This window comes from Schistocerca serialis, chromosome 6 (genome assembly GCF_023864345.2).
Source record: "Schistocerca serialis cubense isolate TAMUIC-IGC-003099 chromosome 6, iqSchSeri2.2, whole genome shotgun sequence".
In the NCBI taxonomy this organism is placed as follows: Eukaryota; Metazoa; Arthropoda; class Insecta; order Orthoptera; family Acrididae; genus Schistocerca; species Schistocerca serialis.
The window spans coordinates 103373101-103388833 of NC_064643.1; positions in this window are offsets into that span (position 1 = coordinate 103373101).

Genomic DNA, 15733 nt, shown 5'->3' on the forward strand with positions numbered 1-15733 from the left:
ACAGACGTATGACACAAGTGACACCTAATCACCTGACCATATTCGAAGTCCGTGAGTTCCGCGGAGAGCCCCATTCTGCTCTCTCATGATGTCAATGACTACTGAGGTCGCTGATATGGAGTACCTGGCAGTAGGTGGCCGAACAGTGAACCTCATATGAAAAACGTATGTTTTCTGGGGGTGTCCGGAGTCTTTTGATCACTTTGTGTATGTCTAAGTCAGAGCGGCGACTATGTAGAGAAGTAGGTGAAATATATAGTTAACTGTTGAAAATAAAACCTTTTTAATTATCACTGTGCTTTCCATTTCGCGTACGTTCGGACCTTAATAACCGAATAGATCTCACAGACATGTCAGCACTCGTGGTCTTGTGGTTAGTGTTGTTGACTCTCGATTCCCGACCCGGTCAGGGACTTTCTGCGCTCAGGACTGAGATTGTACGTCATATTCATCATCATTTCACCCTCATCGAGGCACAAGTCGCCGAAGTGGCATGAAATAACACGTGCACCAAGCGGCCGAATTCCATGAAACATTAATCCCGACCATAATTTCCACATGCACATTATTGTTTTTTTTTTTTTTTTTCTTTTGTTCGTAAACTTCTATATGTGCTCTGGCAGCATCTGATTTCTCTCTCTCTCTTGTTAGAGGCTGCGTGATTCAGGAGTGCTGCACTGACAATGGTCTGTAACAGGAGAAAGCGCAACGTGTTTTGTGGCTTCGTATATAGCGCGGTCGTCTATTACAGTTCAGCGACAGTTACGGAGTGTTATGCCGAGATCCAGCAGATGCGAAGTGCATCAAAGGATGATATGAAAAGCTTAAAGAGACTGGCAGTGTTGGTAACAAGGCAAGAAACGGTAGAACTGGAGTGACAACACTATTGATATCGTGCAGCTAAGCGCATTTCGTGGAAACAGGCATACCACAGAGCACTGTCATGACGATTTTAGACAACCGGCTGCATTTCCGTGCATACAAAGTGCAACTGTTGCTCAAAAGAGTGGATGCAAACAAAGACCTTAATTAGGTTTGTTTTCCGAATGAAGCTATTTTTCACATTTGTGGGAAATCAAACGGGCATAATTTCCGGATCTGGGCGTCGGAGAGCCTACATGTCACGGTACAGCCCACAGGGGTCAACATGAAGGTGTATGTTTGGTGTGGCTTAATGCACAGCACAACTGTTGGACCGTCCTTTTTCACTGAGCCTTCCATTACCTGGACAAGTTTGAAACTGACGATGCGCCTCATTTACAGGAATTTCAACAAGGGGCAGTGTTTCAACAAGATGCTGAACCGCCATACTGGGTGTTATTTGTTCGATAGTTTTTGGATGTGGGCTCACATTCGGGAGGTCACGGATCAAATCCGTATCCGGCCATCCAGATATCGGTCCTCTGCGATTTCTCTAAATCGCTCCAGGCATATAACGCGACGGTTGCTTTGAAAGGGCACTGCCGATTTCCTTCCCCCATTCTTGAAACAAAGCTAGCTTGTGCAACGTTTCTAATGACCTCATTGTCAACGGGTCGTTAATCTCTAATGTCTCTTCTTTCCTACCTTCCTTGGCTCTTGGATGAAACCTTTCCGGAGAGACGGATCCGTAAACACGATCCAACGTTATTGCCACCAAGTTCACCAGGTATAACCTAGCTTGTCTTTTGAGTTTTTACCCTAAGGATAAAGTGTTCAGTTCACCAGTTCTTGATGTGCAAACTCTTACGGCGCGAATAAGAGATGCTGTAGGTGCGCTGACGGAAGGTACGTTAGCAAAGACAGGGAAGGAAATTAAGTATTGCCTAGACGTACTTACTTATTGCTGAACTCCGTAAAAGGTTCTCGTGCTTATTTTTCAGTGACACATTTTATGTTATTACTGAATAGCGTAAGAGTGATAGAAAAGAGCTGCCTTATCCCTTGCAAGAACTCTCACTACCAGTAAAATAATTACAGACACGAACCTCTCCTGTAAATAGACAAAGAAGCCCGCATGATTTGTATCGCGGATACACTAATTTAATCATCCTCGTTGTTGTTGTTGTTTTTGTGGTCTTCAGTCCTGAGACTGGTTTGATGCAGCTCTCCATGCTACTCTATCCTGTGAAAGCTTCTTCATCTCCCAGTACCTACTGCAACCTACATCCTTCTGAATCTGCTTAGTGTATTCATCTCTTGGTCTCCCTCTACGATTTTTACCCTCCACGCTGCCCTACAATACTAAACTGGTCATCCGTTGATGCCTCAGAACATGTCCTACCAACCGATCCCTTCTTCTTGTCAAGTTATGCCACAAACCTCTCTTCTCACCAATCCCCAAACCTATCCAACATCTCCTCATTAGTTATGTGATCTACCCATCTAATCTTCAGCATTCTGCTGTAGCACCACATTTCGAAAGCTTCTATTCTCTTCTTGTCCAAACTATTTATCGTCCATGTTTCACTTCCTCATTGTAGATGAATTAATTTCATTTACACGTCAACATATGCCCTAAAGTTTATCTTTCCCCACCAGTCAAACAGACCCATGGACTCCTCGCCCGAGCCCTACTGCTACTTAAGCGATCGTGGGCACGACTTCGTCGAAATACGTCTAAAAACGGGACGGGCTCACCTCACGAAAAGCTGCTCACATGATTGCCCGGTGGCGGCGGTGTAGATGGACCATGAATGACTACGTAACCGCCCAGAGACTGGGTGCCGAGCTCTGAGCTATGACAACTGAGTCGGCCGGAGTGGCCGAGCGGTTCTAGGCGCTACAGTCTGGAATTGCGCGACATCTACGGTCGCAGGTTCGAATCCTGCCTCGGGCATGGATGTTTGTGATGTCCTCAGGTTAGTTAGGTTTAAGTAGTTCTAAGTTCTAGGAGACTGATGACCTCAGAAGTTAAGTCCCATTGTGCTCGGAGCCATTTGAACCATATGACAACTGAGAAAAACATTTGCATTACCAATACAAAAACAAAACGATAGTATGTGTCCCTTTATTTAGGTGCAATATGCTTTTCAATGGTAGTACTACCATCAAGGAGGGATTTAATAGTGTTTTGCACTTGGCCTATCATTTGTGGAAGCGAATAACGAAGACGCTTTGCATCATCCATTGTTAAATTCACTATGTTTTGTCTTATTTGTAAGAAATGGATGTGGAAAGACATACCTCTCGCCTGATTTGTACACTAATAACCTTTAAATCTTACTTTCACAGTCTCTTCCATCTTTATCTTTCGCACGTTCTTACTGTGTGCATTTTTTTTGGTTCAGTCTTTCGTCTGTTGATCTAAGTATCTCGGTGCACATTTGAAAAACGAGGGAACAAAGAACAGGGCTTAACGTCCCGTCGACATCGAACTCATCAGAGAAGGAGCACAAGCTCGGATTGTTGCAAGGATGAGGAACGAATTCGGTTGTGCTCTTTCAAATGAACCATTCCGGCGTTTGCTTGAAGTCATACATTGAAGGCTTTCACGACCGGATGGTACTGCTGTTGATAATTCTTCTGGGTTATATGGCCGTGGTCTATGGAATAGAAAAATTCCATAGACCACGGCCATATAACCCGGAAGAATTATCAACAACATTTGCTTGAAGTGATTTAGGGAAAATCACCGAAAACATAAGTCTGGATGGCCCGATGCGGATCTGAACCGTCGTCCTCCCGAATGCGGATCCAGTGTGCTAACCAATGCTCCACTTCATTAGGCGTGTAGATTTGAAGGATTTATTTTCTGTATCTCAACATTTGCCTTCTGTTCAGCAACATTCACACTTTCTCATATCATTGATCCCCTTTTCAGCATCTCTTACTACTATTTCCTGTTTTAAAATTAAAATTCCGAACACGTGAGGTAACCATTGTAGATTAAATTCTAACAACAGATCACTTATCAGCTGCGAAAGAGACAATCTTTAAATTAGTAAACAAATAGAGTTATCAAATTGAATAGTGATTACTCACAAAGTGCTGCAGAATGTTTTATAACCGTCTTCTATAACAGAGTATTGTTGTTGCTGTTACTGTTGTTGCTGATGTAGTTGTGAATATCTACATAAACGTTAAGGCCAGCTATAACTGAATCTGTGTTTTAGTGTGGGATTAGAAACGGCGCAACTTGTCACATTTTGTCTGCGCAAACCATAGCAAGTAATAAAACTGCCACCATGCGTCAAAAAACGCGTGCTGTATCGAGAGTCGAACCGTGAAACTCTGAATTGTATTGCAGACTTATCTGGGAAACCCCCAAGTCACAATTGCTTACTTTCAGAATAATAAAATCTATGCTCCTACATCTGCATCTTCATCTACATAGTTACTCTGAAAATCACATTTAAGTGCCTGGCAGTGTTCACAATAATTCTCTATTATTCCAATCTCGAAGAGCGCGGAAAAAATTAGCACCTATATCTTTCCGTGCGAGCTCTGATTTCCCTTACTCTATTCTGATGATCTTTTCGCCCTAAGTAGGTCAGCGTTAGCAAAACATTTTCGCATTCGGAGGAGAAAGTTGGAGATTGAAATTTCGTGAGAAGATTCTCTCGCAACGAAGAACGCCTTTGTTAAAATAATTTTCACCCCAAATCCTGTATCATTTCAGTGACACCCTCTCCCCTATTTCACGATAATACAAAACGTGCTGCCCTGAACTTTCTCGATGTACTCCGTCAATCCTATGTGGTAAGGATCGCACACCGTGCAGCAGTGTTCTAAAAGACGACGGACAAGCGTAGTGTATGCAGTCTCTTTAGTAGGTCTGTTACATTTTCTAAGTGTCCTGCCAACAAAACACAGTCTTTTAATTGCCTTCCTCACAACATTTTCTGTGTGTTCTTTCCAATTTTAGTTGTTCATAATTGTAAATCCTAGGTATTTAGTTGAATTTAGGGCCCTTAGATTTGACTAATTGATCATGCAACCAAAGTTTGACGAATTTCTTTTAGCACTCACGTGCATGACTTCACACTGTTCGTTATTTAGGGCCAATTGCCAATTTTCGCACCATACAGATATCTTTTCTGAATCGTTTTGCAATTTGTTTTGACCTTCTGATGATCTTATTAGTCGATAAACGACAGCGTCATCTGCAAACAACCTAAGACGGCTGCTTAGATTGTCTTCTAAAACGTTTATATAGGGCCTATAGCACTACCTTGGGGAACGCCAGAAATCACTTCTGTTTTATTCGATGACTTTCCGTCAATTGCTAGGGCCTGTGACCTCTCTGACAAATCACGAATAACTGAGACTATATTCCATATGCACGCATTTTCGCTACAAGCCCCTTGTGTAATACAGTGTCGAAAGCCTTCTGCAAATCTAGAAATATAGAACCAATTTGAAACCCCTCGTCAATAGCATTCAACATTTCGTGTGTGTAAAAAGCTAGTTGTGCTTCACAAGAACGATGTTTTCTAACTCCGTGTTGACTGTGTGTCAAAAGACCGTTTTCTTCGAGGTAATTCTTAATGTTCGAACGCAACCTATGTTCGGAAGTCCTACTGCATATCGACGTTATTGATATGGGCCTGTAATTTAGTGGATTACTCCTACAACCTTTCTTGAACACTGATGTGCAGAAATTCACACATTCGCTTTACCGTTCAAAAACGAGTACAACGTTTAGATGCTTACACTAAATTATTCATTTTTCAAGACCGCTTTCATGTAGTAAGAAATATCATATTATGTTACTTAACACATTTCACACAAACTGTAAGTCCCCAACCCTTAGTTTCCCTCTTCCAGTTCACACGTACTCGGTTTTGCCGATTTTCGTTACGTAGCGTCCTTATGAGGTTTCTTTTGGCCGACCCTCTCCAATGCCACTGGAACAGGAACTGCTGCTAATGAGGGACGCGATCGTATCGGACAAAAAGTTCTGAACTTTTAATTAGGACATTCTCCTCGTTAACTTTTTATTATTTTCCAATGCGTCTTCTGGATAAGTAGCATCCAAACAGAGTTCAGAGTGCGGCTACAGTAAAAAAGAAGAAACGTGCCTGTCGGCTCAGTGTCCTCACAGTGATGCCCTCGGTGCGACCGCGATAGCCGCTCTCCACAACCATGAATGAAACGCCTGGGGTGCAACTATATCTTCTACAGCCTTATCAGCCTTCCCCCCTCCCGTTTATCACTCACTGAAGACATATATCATTTCAAACCGCGTGTGCTTTATTCCTCCGTGCAAAGTAAAACAGGATGATATTTTCTTGTCATTAAAGCTTCGTAAGGGCCTAACCAGAGCAGAGTAACAAAATGAATGGAATGTCGAAAGAGCAATTTAAAGAAAACTTCAAATGAATCAATAGGGAAGAAAAATAAAATACCAAAAACAGAGAGGACAGAAGATTCCGGTGCCAGAGATTAAAGCAGCAATTTCAGAAAAACAAACATGTCATAAAAATGCTTCTCAAACCGAACGGAAGATAATCTGTTGTTGTTTTTGTTGTTATTGTTGTGGTCTCCAGTTCAAAGATTGGTTTGATGCAGCTCTCCATGCTACTCTATCCTGTGCAAGCCTCTTCATCTCCGAGTAACTACTGTAAATTATATCTTTCTGATCTGCTTAGTGTAAACATCTCTTGGTCTCCCTCTACGAGGTTTAACCTCCACACTTCCCTCCAATACTAAACTGATGATCCCTTGATGCCTCAGAACATGTCCTACCAACCGATCCCTTCTTGTAGTCAGGTGTGCCACAAATTCCTCTTCACCCTAATTCTATTCAGTACCTCCTCATTAGTTACGTGATCTATCCATCTAATCTTCATCATTCTTCTGTAGCACCACATTTCTAAAGCTTCTAGTCTCTTCTTGTCTAAGCTGTTTATCGTTCATGTTTCACATCGGTACATGGCTACACTCCATACACATACTTTCAAAAAAGACTTCCTGACACTTAAATCTACATCCAATGTTTACAAATTTCATTTCTTCAGAAACATTTTCCTCTCTATCGCTAGTCTACATTTTATATCCCCTCTACTTCGACCATCCTTGGTTATTTTTCTGCCCAAATAGAATTCATCTGCTACTTTAAATGCCTCATTTTCTAATCTAATTCCCTCAGCATCACCTGATTTAATTCGACTACAGTCCATTATCCTCGTTCTGCTTTTGTTGAAGTTCATCTTATAGCCTCCTTTGAAGACAATGTCCATTCCGTTCAACTACTCTTCCACGTCCTTTGCAGTCTCTGACAGAATTACGATGTCATCGGCAAACCTCAAGGTTTTTATTTCTTCTCCATGGATTTTAATTCCTACTCCAAATTTTTCTTTTGTTTCCTTTATTGATTTTTCAATGTACACCGCCGACAGGTTACAAACCTGTCTCACTCCCTTCACAACCACTGCCTCCCTTTCATGCCCCTCGACTCTTATAAGTGTCATCTGGTTTCTCTACAAATTGTAAATAGTCTTTCGCTACCTGTTTTTTACCCCTGCCACCTTCAGAATTTGAAAGAGAGTATTCGAGTCAACATTGCCAAAAGCTTTCTCTTAGTCTACAAATGCTAGAAACGTAGGTCTGCCTTTCCTTAATCTATCTTCTAAGGTACGTCGTAGACTCAGTACTGCCTCGCGTGTTCCTAAATTTCTACGGAATCCAAACTGATCTTCCCAGAGGAAGACTTCTGCCAGTTTTTCAATTCGTCTGTAAAAAATTCGTTCTAGTATTTTGCAATCGTGACTTATTAAACTGGTAGTTCGGTAATTTTCACACTTGTCAGCACCTGCTTTCTTTGCAACTGGAATTATAATATTCTTCTTGAAGTCTGAGGGTATTTCGCCTGTCTCATACATATTTCCCTCCAGATGGAAGAGTTTGGTCATAGCTGGCTCTCCCAAGGCTATCAGTAGTTCTAACGGAATGTCGTCTATTTCCGGGGTCTTGTCTCTACTTAGGTCTTTCAGTCCTCTGTCAAATCCTTTGGTATCATGTCTCACATCTCATCTCCATCTATGCTCTCTTCCACTTACATACTATTGCCCTGAAGTACATCGCCGTTACATAGACCCTCTGCATACTCCTTCTACCTTTCGACTTTCCGTTCTTTGCTTAGCATTGCTTTACCATCTGAACTCATACAGGTGGTTTTCTTTTCTCGAAAGGTCTCTTTAATTTTTCTGTAGGCGGCATCTATCTTCCCCTAGTCATATATGCTTCTACATCCTTACATTTGTCCTCTAACCATTCCCTCTTAGCCGTTTTGCACTTTTGTCTATCTCATTATTGAGACATTTGTATTCCTTTTCACCTACTTCATTTACTGCATTTTTACATTTTCTCCGTTCATCAATTAAATTCAATATTTTTTGTGTTACCGAAGGATTTGTACTAGCCCTCGTCTTTTTACCTGCTTGATCCTCTGCTGTCTTCACTATTTCATCTCTCAAAGCTACCCATTCTTCTACTGTAATCCTTTCTCCTGTTCTCGTCAGTCGTTCCCTAATGCTCCCACTGAAACGCTCTACAACCTCTAATTCTTTCAGTTTATCCAGGTCCCATCTCCTTAAATTCCTACCTTTTTGCAGTTTCTTCAGAGTTACATAAGAAAAGAAATCTTGTTAAAAGATTTAAGTAAAAGAGCCCACCCAGACACATTGGAGCGATATTTTATAACATAGAAAATGACGTTCTTCGGTGCCAAAATATATAATTAAAGCCTTGAAAAAGCTGTCATGTGGAAGATCCTACTTCAGTTCCTGGTACTGGTACTGTCAGTGATTTGTCCTTGGAGAGAGGACTCAGTACTACACTGAGGTTACAAAAGTCAAGGGATAGTGATATACAGAATCGTGTACACAAGGTATAAAAGGGCAGTGCATTGGGGGAGCCGTCATTTGTATTCAGGTGATTTATGTGAAAAGTTTTCCGACGTGACAGTCAAAATGGTTCAAATGGCTCTGAGCACTATGGGACTTAACTGCTGTGGTCATCAGTCCCAAAGAACTTAGGACTACTTAAACCGAATCAAACTAAGGACATCACACACATCCATGCCCGAGGCAGGATTCGAACCTGCAACCGTAGCGGTCGCGCGGTTCCAGACTGTAGCGACTAGAACCGCTCGGCCACTCCGGCCGGCACGTGACAATCGTCGCGCGACTTTGAGTGCGGAATGGCAGTTGGTGCTAGATGGCATCAAACATCTCACTCCGGAAATTGTTAGGAAATTCAATATTCCGAGATTCACTGTGTCAAGAGTGTGGCCAGAACATCAAACTTGAGGCATTACTTTTCGCCACGGTCGAAGAAGTGGCCGACGGCCTTCACTTAACGACCGAGAGCAGCAGCGTTTGCGTAAAGTTGTCAGTGCTAACAGACAAGCCACACTGTGAAATAACCGCAGAGATCAATGTGGCACGTACGACGAACGTATCCGTTAGGACAGCGCGGCGAAATTTGGCGTCTATGGGCTACGGCAGCAGACGGCTGATCCCAGTGCCTTTGATAACAGGAAGATATCGCCTGCAACGCCTCTCCTGGGATCGTGACTGTATCGTTTGGACCGTAGACGACTGGAAAACCCTGACCTTGTCGGACGAGTTCCGATTTCAGTTGGTAAGACCTGATGGTTGGGTTCGAGTGTGGCGCAAAGCCCACGAAGCCATGGACCTAAGATGTCAAAACAGCACTACGCAAGCTGGTAGTGGGTCCATAATGGCGTAGGTTGTGTTTACATGGAATATACTGGGATCTCTGGTCGAACATAACTGATCATTGACTGAAAATGGTTATGTTCGCCTACTTGGCGATCATCTGCAACCCTTCATGGTCTTCATGTTCACTAACAATGACGAAATTTTTATGGATGACATTGCGCCGTCTCACCGGGCTACAGTTGTACGCAAATGATTTAAAGAACATTCTCGACAATTTGAGCGAATGATTTGGCCACCAACATCACCCGACGTGAATCCCATCGAACATTTATGGGACATAAAGGATTTTCGCAATTGTGAACGGCTTTAGAGAGAGCAAGGCTCGGTATATTTCCAGCGGACTTCCAACGATTTGTTGAACCAATGGCACGCCGACATGCTGCACTAGGCGAGACAAAGGGAGGTTCGACACGATATTAGGATACTTTTGTCACGAAAGAGAGTGAGTAAAAATATCGTCAGCCTCCATTTGATTTAACTGTGGAAGAAAACTATTATAATGACAACGGAAAAATGGCTCTAGTCGCGCCCAGTGCAACCTCTGATATGGGGCAGCTCATCATTTTCAACAGAGCATTATGTGATTGCAAGTTTAAAACGTTTTGGTATTCCTTTCACGTGACTGTGTTATTGTGAAAGTTATATGTACAGGGTTACTACAAATGATTGAAGCGATTTCACAGCTCTACAATAACTTTATTATTTGAGATATTTTCACAATGCTTTGCACACACATACAAAAACTCAAAAAGTTTTTTTAGGCATTCACAAATGTTCGATATGTGCCCCTTTAGTGATTCGGCAAACATCAAGCCGATAATCAAGTTCCTCCCACACTCGGCGCAGCATGTCCCCATCAATCAGTTCGAAAGCATCGTTGATGCGAGCTCGCAGTTCTGGCGCGTTTCTTGGTAGAGGAGGTTTAAACACTGAATCTTTCGCATAACCCCACAGAAAGAAATCACATGGGGTTAAGTCGGGAGAGCGTGGAGGTCATGACACGAATTGCTGATCATGATCTCCACCACGACCGATCCATCGGTTTTCCAATCTCCTGTTTAAGAAATGCCGAACATCATGATGGAAGTGCGGTGGAGCACCATCCTGTTGAAAGATGAAGTCGGCGCTGTCGCTCTCCAGTTGTGGCATGAGCCAATTTTCCAGCATGTCCAGATATATGTGTCCTGTAACGTTTTTTTCGCAGAAGAAACAGGGGCCGTAAACTTTAAACCGTGAGATTGCACAAAACACGTTAACTTTTGGTGAATTGCGAATTTGCTGCACGAATGCGTGAGGATTCTCTACCGCCCAGATTCGCACATTGTGTCTGTTCGCTTCACCACTAAGAAAAAATGTTGCTTCATCACTGAAAACAAGTTTTGCACTGAACGCATCCTCTTCCATGTGCTGCTGCAACCGCGCCGAAAATTCAAAGCGTTTGACTTTGTCATCGCGTGTCAGGGCTTGTAGCAATTGTAAACGGTAAGGCTTCTGCTTTAGCCTTTTCCGTAAGATTTTCCAAACCGTCGGCTGTGGTACGTTTAGCTCCCTGCTTGCTTTATTCGTCGACCTCCGCGGGCTACGCGTGAAACCTGCCCGTACGCATTCAACCGTTTCTTCGCTCACTGCAGGCCGACCCGTCGATTTCCCCTTACAGAGGCATCCAGAAGCTTTAAACTGCGCATACCATCGCCGAATGGAGTTAGCAGTTGGTGGATCTTTGTTGAACTTCGTCCTGAAGTGTCGTTGCACTGTTATGACTGACTGATGTGAGTGCATTTCAAGCACGACATACGCTTTCTCGGCTCCTGTCGCCATTTTGTCTCACTGCGCTCTCGAGCGCTCTGGCGACAGAAACCTGAAGTGCGGCTTCAGCCGAACAAAACTTTATGAGTTTATCTACGTATCTGTAGTGTGTCGTGACCATATGTCAATGAATGGAGCTACAGTGAATTTATGAAATCGCTTCAATCATTTGTAATAGCCCTGTATATACTATTCGCCTCCGTAGCTAAGTAGTGTCTCACATTCAAGCAAAGGACCCGGGTTCAATTCCCGCTACTGCCAAGGTTTTTTCTGTGATGGGAGGAGTGGAACGGGTTGCGCTCAGTTTCGTGAGACGGAATGAGTAACTAATTGGGTGGGAAAAGTGCCAATCCAAGGTCTGAGAAGCCGACAACGGCCTGGGGAGTGGTGTGCTGACCTCATGCCTCACCGTATAGCTTCCAAATGACGTCACATGACAGAGTGTGACATGACGGTCGGTAGTCCTTTGCGGTCCTTTGGGCCTGATAGTGCAGTTGTACAAAGTGAATACTGTAAATAACAGGCAGCATTCTTGTCAAAAGTACTGATTAGTAATTAGTAACTCAGCGAGCACCGCATAAAAAAAAGTTGGTCACGTGTGACTAGAACCTGGGCACTGACAGTTCCGTAAAAAAATTAGTTATGTAGGCAGAGATAGCTTATCCATTTCGGGAATCAAGACTCTTGACAGTTTTTGCTTGTTACAGACGTTGATACTGGCAAGATATCAGTCCGAAGGATTCCAAAATTTTCGAGAAAGTTTAAATTTCCACACAGGAGGCAGGCGACGATTGTTGTAATACTCAGGAGTTCTCCATTCAGGTTGACCGGGTCGCAATAGTAGAAGTCAAAGATCTGGCAACGAATGACTTTATTGCTCAAATGAGGCGTTTTGGAATTATCCATCACCAGATTCCCAGGAGCGAATACTGCACGTAGGTATGGCGTTCCTTATTGTATGTATTGCCTGATGTTTGACTTTTACCATCGCGACCCAGTCAGCCTGAACGCAGAACTAATGACTGTTTTACTTTGAAGTTTGTCGTCGGATAACAAACTGTACAAGAAATATTTTTTCGTAAGATCCAATTGTAAATTTACAGTTTTCGGATTTTTTTCCTTTGCTTTGGTTTTACTGCGAAAAAATTTCTTCTTGTCGAATTTTATGATTCTAGGCCCCTATAGGTTTTGCTGAGTGAGTTTGCCAATATTAAATATATGACATAAATGACCATATGTTTAATTGCATTGGCTTAACAAGCTTAAATTGTTTACACCGCCGAGGGACCATAGCCCTCGGTATGTGACATAAATTGCAACTTTGTACGTCTGCCCGTTCCAGAGAAACAAGCGTTTCAAACAGTCCGACAGACAGACAGACAGACAGAATGACAACAAAACTATCCTGTAAGAGTTCCGTTTTTTACCGGCTGAGGCATGGAAACCTAAACAGAGATATTTTAATATCTGTTTTCTCTCGTAAGCATTTAGTTAAATCTATTAGAAGCTTCTTTATTTCTCCCTCATTCCACAGTTTGTAGGGTTTTATTCTGTCATACACTTCGGCATTGTTTTCAAAAGCATTTGTGATTTTAGGCTACGTTCCTGTCATTTTCGTATAATTTATTGTAGAGTAACGACTGAGACCATACATCACCAACACTGGCAAAAAATAGTCTGCTCTTCTTGGAAATTTGGAAATTTGTGGTAAGGTGTTATGGGAACAAACTGCTCAGGTCATCGGTCCCCAAGCCTACACACTACTTAATCTAACTTAAACTAACTTACGTTATGAACAACACACACAGTCATGCCCGAGGGAGGACTCGAACCTCCGACGGGGCGAGCCGCACGGACCCTTGGCAAGGTGCCTAAGGCCGCGCGGTCTCTGTGATTACCAGGAAGGTCATGCTTATTATTTTAGCGTTAACCTTACAAAGACAATCCAATAATCATTTCTTTGGCTGTGTTATACTCAGTTGGATGATACATTTTCCGTCACAGTGTTAAAATAAAGGATACGTGTATGCTCAGCGACTAGCCACAACGTTTAAGATTGTTAATCTTGCAACATCAACTTATTAACGACGCTTTTCAAGCCACTGGTGTCCATCATCAGGTTTAAAGCATATTAATCACTTCTGAAAAAGACGTACTCTCATCCATTTTTTTTTTTTTTTTGGTACTATGCTGGTTTTTATTCCTAAAGTTTTTACTCTCTACTAGAAACTGTAGGAATACAGTCAGCAGATAACTGAAGACGTCTGTCCTCATTTTCGTAGCACTTTTTTGCACTATTTTAGTCACTTTTCAGTTTTCTCGATGCTATTAAAAGTGAGGCTAAGACAGCACCTTGCACGAGGTCTGTTCATAAAATTCTACGCTTACCTTTACTTATTGTGCATATTATCCTTCGAAATACTCTCATCCACAATTGACATGCCCGTCACAACGCCGTTTCCACTTCCGGGAGCATTCTTGATACGCCTCTTGCTCGATGGCGCGAAGCGCCGTCTGCGAATTTTCTTTTATCTCGTCTATCGTTGCAAGTCTGCGTCGTTTCAACGGGGTTTTCAACTTTGGAAATAAAAAAAAAGTCGACAGGGGCCAGGTCTGGATAGTACGACGAATGAGGCAACACAATGATTTCGTTTTTTGTGCAATAATCACGCATCAACAGGGATGAATATGCGTGAGCGTTATTGTGACGCAAGAGACAAGAATTGTCTCGCCAGATTTCAGACCGTTCCCTTCTCCCATTTTCTCGCTTGCGTCGCAACACGTCCCCATAGTGCCATCGATTAACAGTGTGTTCCCGTGGCTCGAATTCATGATGAACTAATCCTTCAAAGTCAAAAAAAAAATTATCAACATGACTTTGGTATTTGATCTGACCTGACGAGCAGTTTCAGTCTTGGAGAACCTTTCCCGATCCATTGTGAAGATTGAACCTTGCTCTCAACATCATAATCGTAGATCCACGTCTCATCACCAGATTCGCTTAAGAAACATCTCCCTCTCATTTTCGCCACCCATGAGCTCGTCACAAATTACGAGGCGAAGGTCTTTCTGGTCTTAATTCATGAGCCGTGAGACGAACTTAGTGGCAACACTTTGTGTTCCAAGATCTATGTCAGGATTTAATGACATGATCCAACTGAAGTGTTCCATTCTTCTGCAATCTCTTGGATAGTCAGTCTTCAATTGGCACGCACAGTTTCGTTGACATTCCAGACATGAGAGTCGTCGGTAGAAGCCGATGGGCGTCCTGAACGAGGATCATCTGTAACATTCGTCCGGCCACATTGAAAGTGTGTGAACCATTCGTAACACCTAGTACGACTTAAGCAGTTCACGTTAAACACAGGTCTATGCAGGGATACCAACCACATTTCTCTCCAGCACACCATTGGCACGATATTTCGAATGTTCCAGAATTTTTTGAACAGACCTCGTACCTATGAGGGAACATACAGCAGTTTTTAGATGGCGGATGTCTTCTCCGGGACTTGACGGAAACGGAGTACAATGGGAGCGGCAGACTAGCGCCTGGCTCCGAGTTTTATTTTATTTTATTTAATTTTTTTCTGTTCGAGTTTCCGTTGCGGACAGGCATTCAGCATACTTCACACCACTCCAAGTGAAAGTTTAACGGACGTCTTTAAGAGTCCGAAGCTGACCACTGCACTAGCTGAAAAATCACGAATTAATAAAGATGGAACTCATATACGGAATGAGCGATGTAATTTAATAATTAACAATAAGACGGGAAAGATAGAAGGATAATTATGACAGGTACACGTCACGGGTTAAATGTGAAATTAATGTAAAGGGAGAGAAGCTTGACGTATGGATTGAGATAAGTTGGTCACCTATTGGCTGATTTCAAAGCTGAACAGTTAGAGGCGATAGGAACGCCAGCCTGCTCGAAAACGAGAGTGGCTAGTTCATTGGACAGACTGGAGGCACGAAGGATGTGCCCCTGGAGTGGCAGCGCGTAGACTGTCAGATGCATTGGCATCCATGGAGACACTGTCTTAACATTAGAAACTTAGTTGTTGGGGTTCATATTAGTTATAGGATGGTTCTGCCCATGTAGCTACGTAGTTTGTTTAAGTGGGTAGCCTGTATTTTCACTGTAATAAATATTATTAATAGAACTATTGTATTAGTTATTTCAGTATTTTCTAGATGATAGAGCGTAGTGGCCACTCTTTCTGTGCGATGATTAATGTCTCTGTATTACACTACTGGCCATT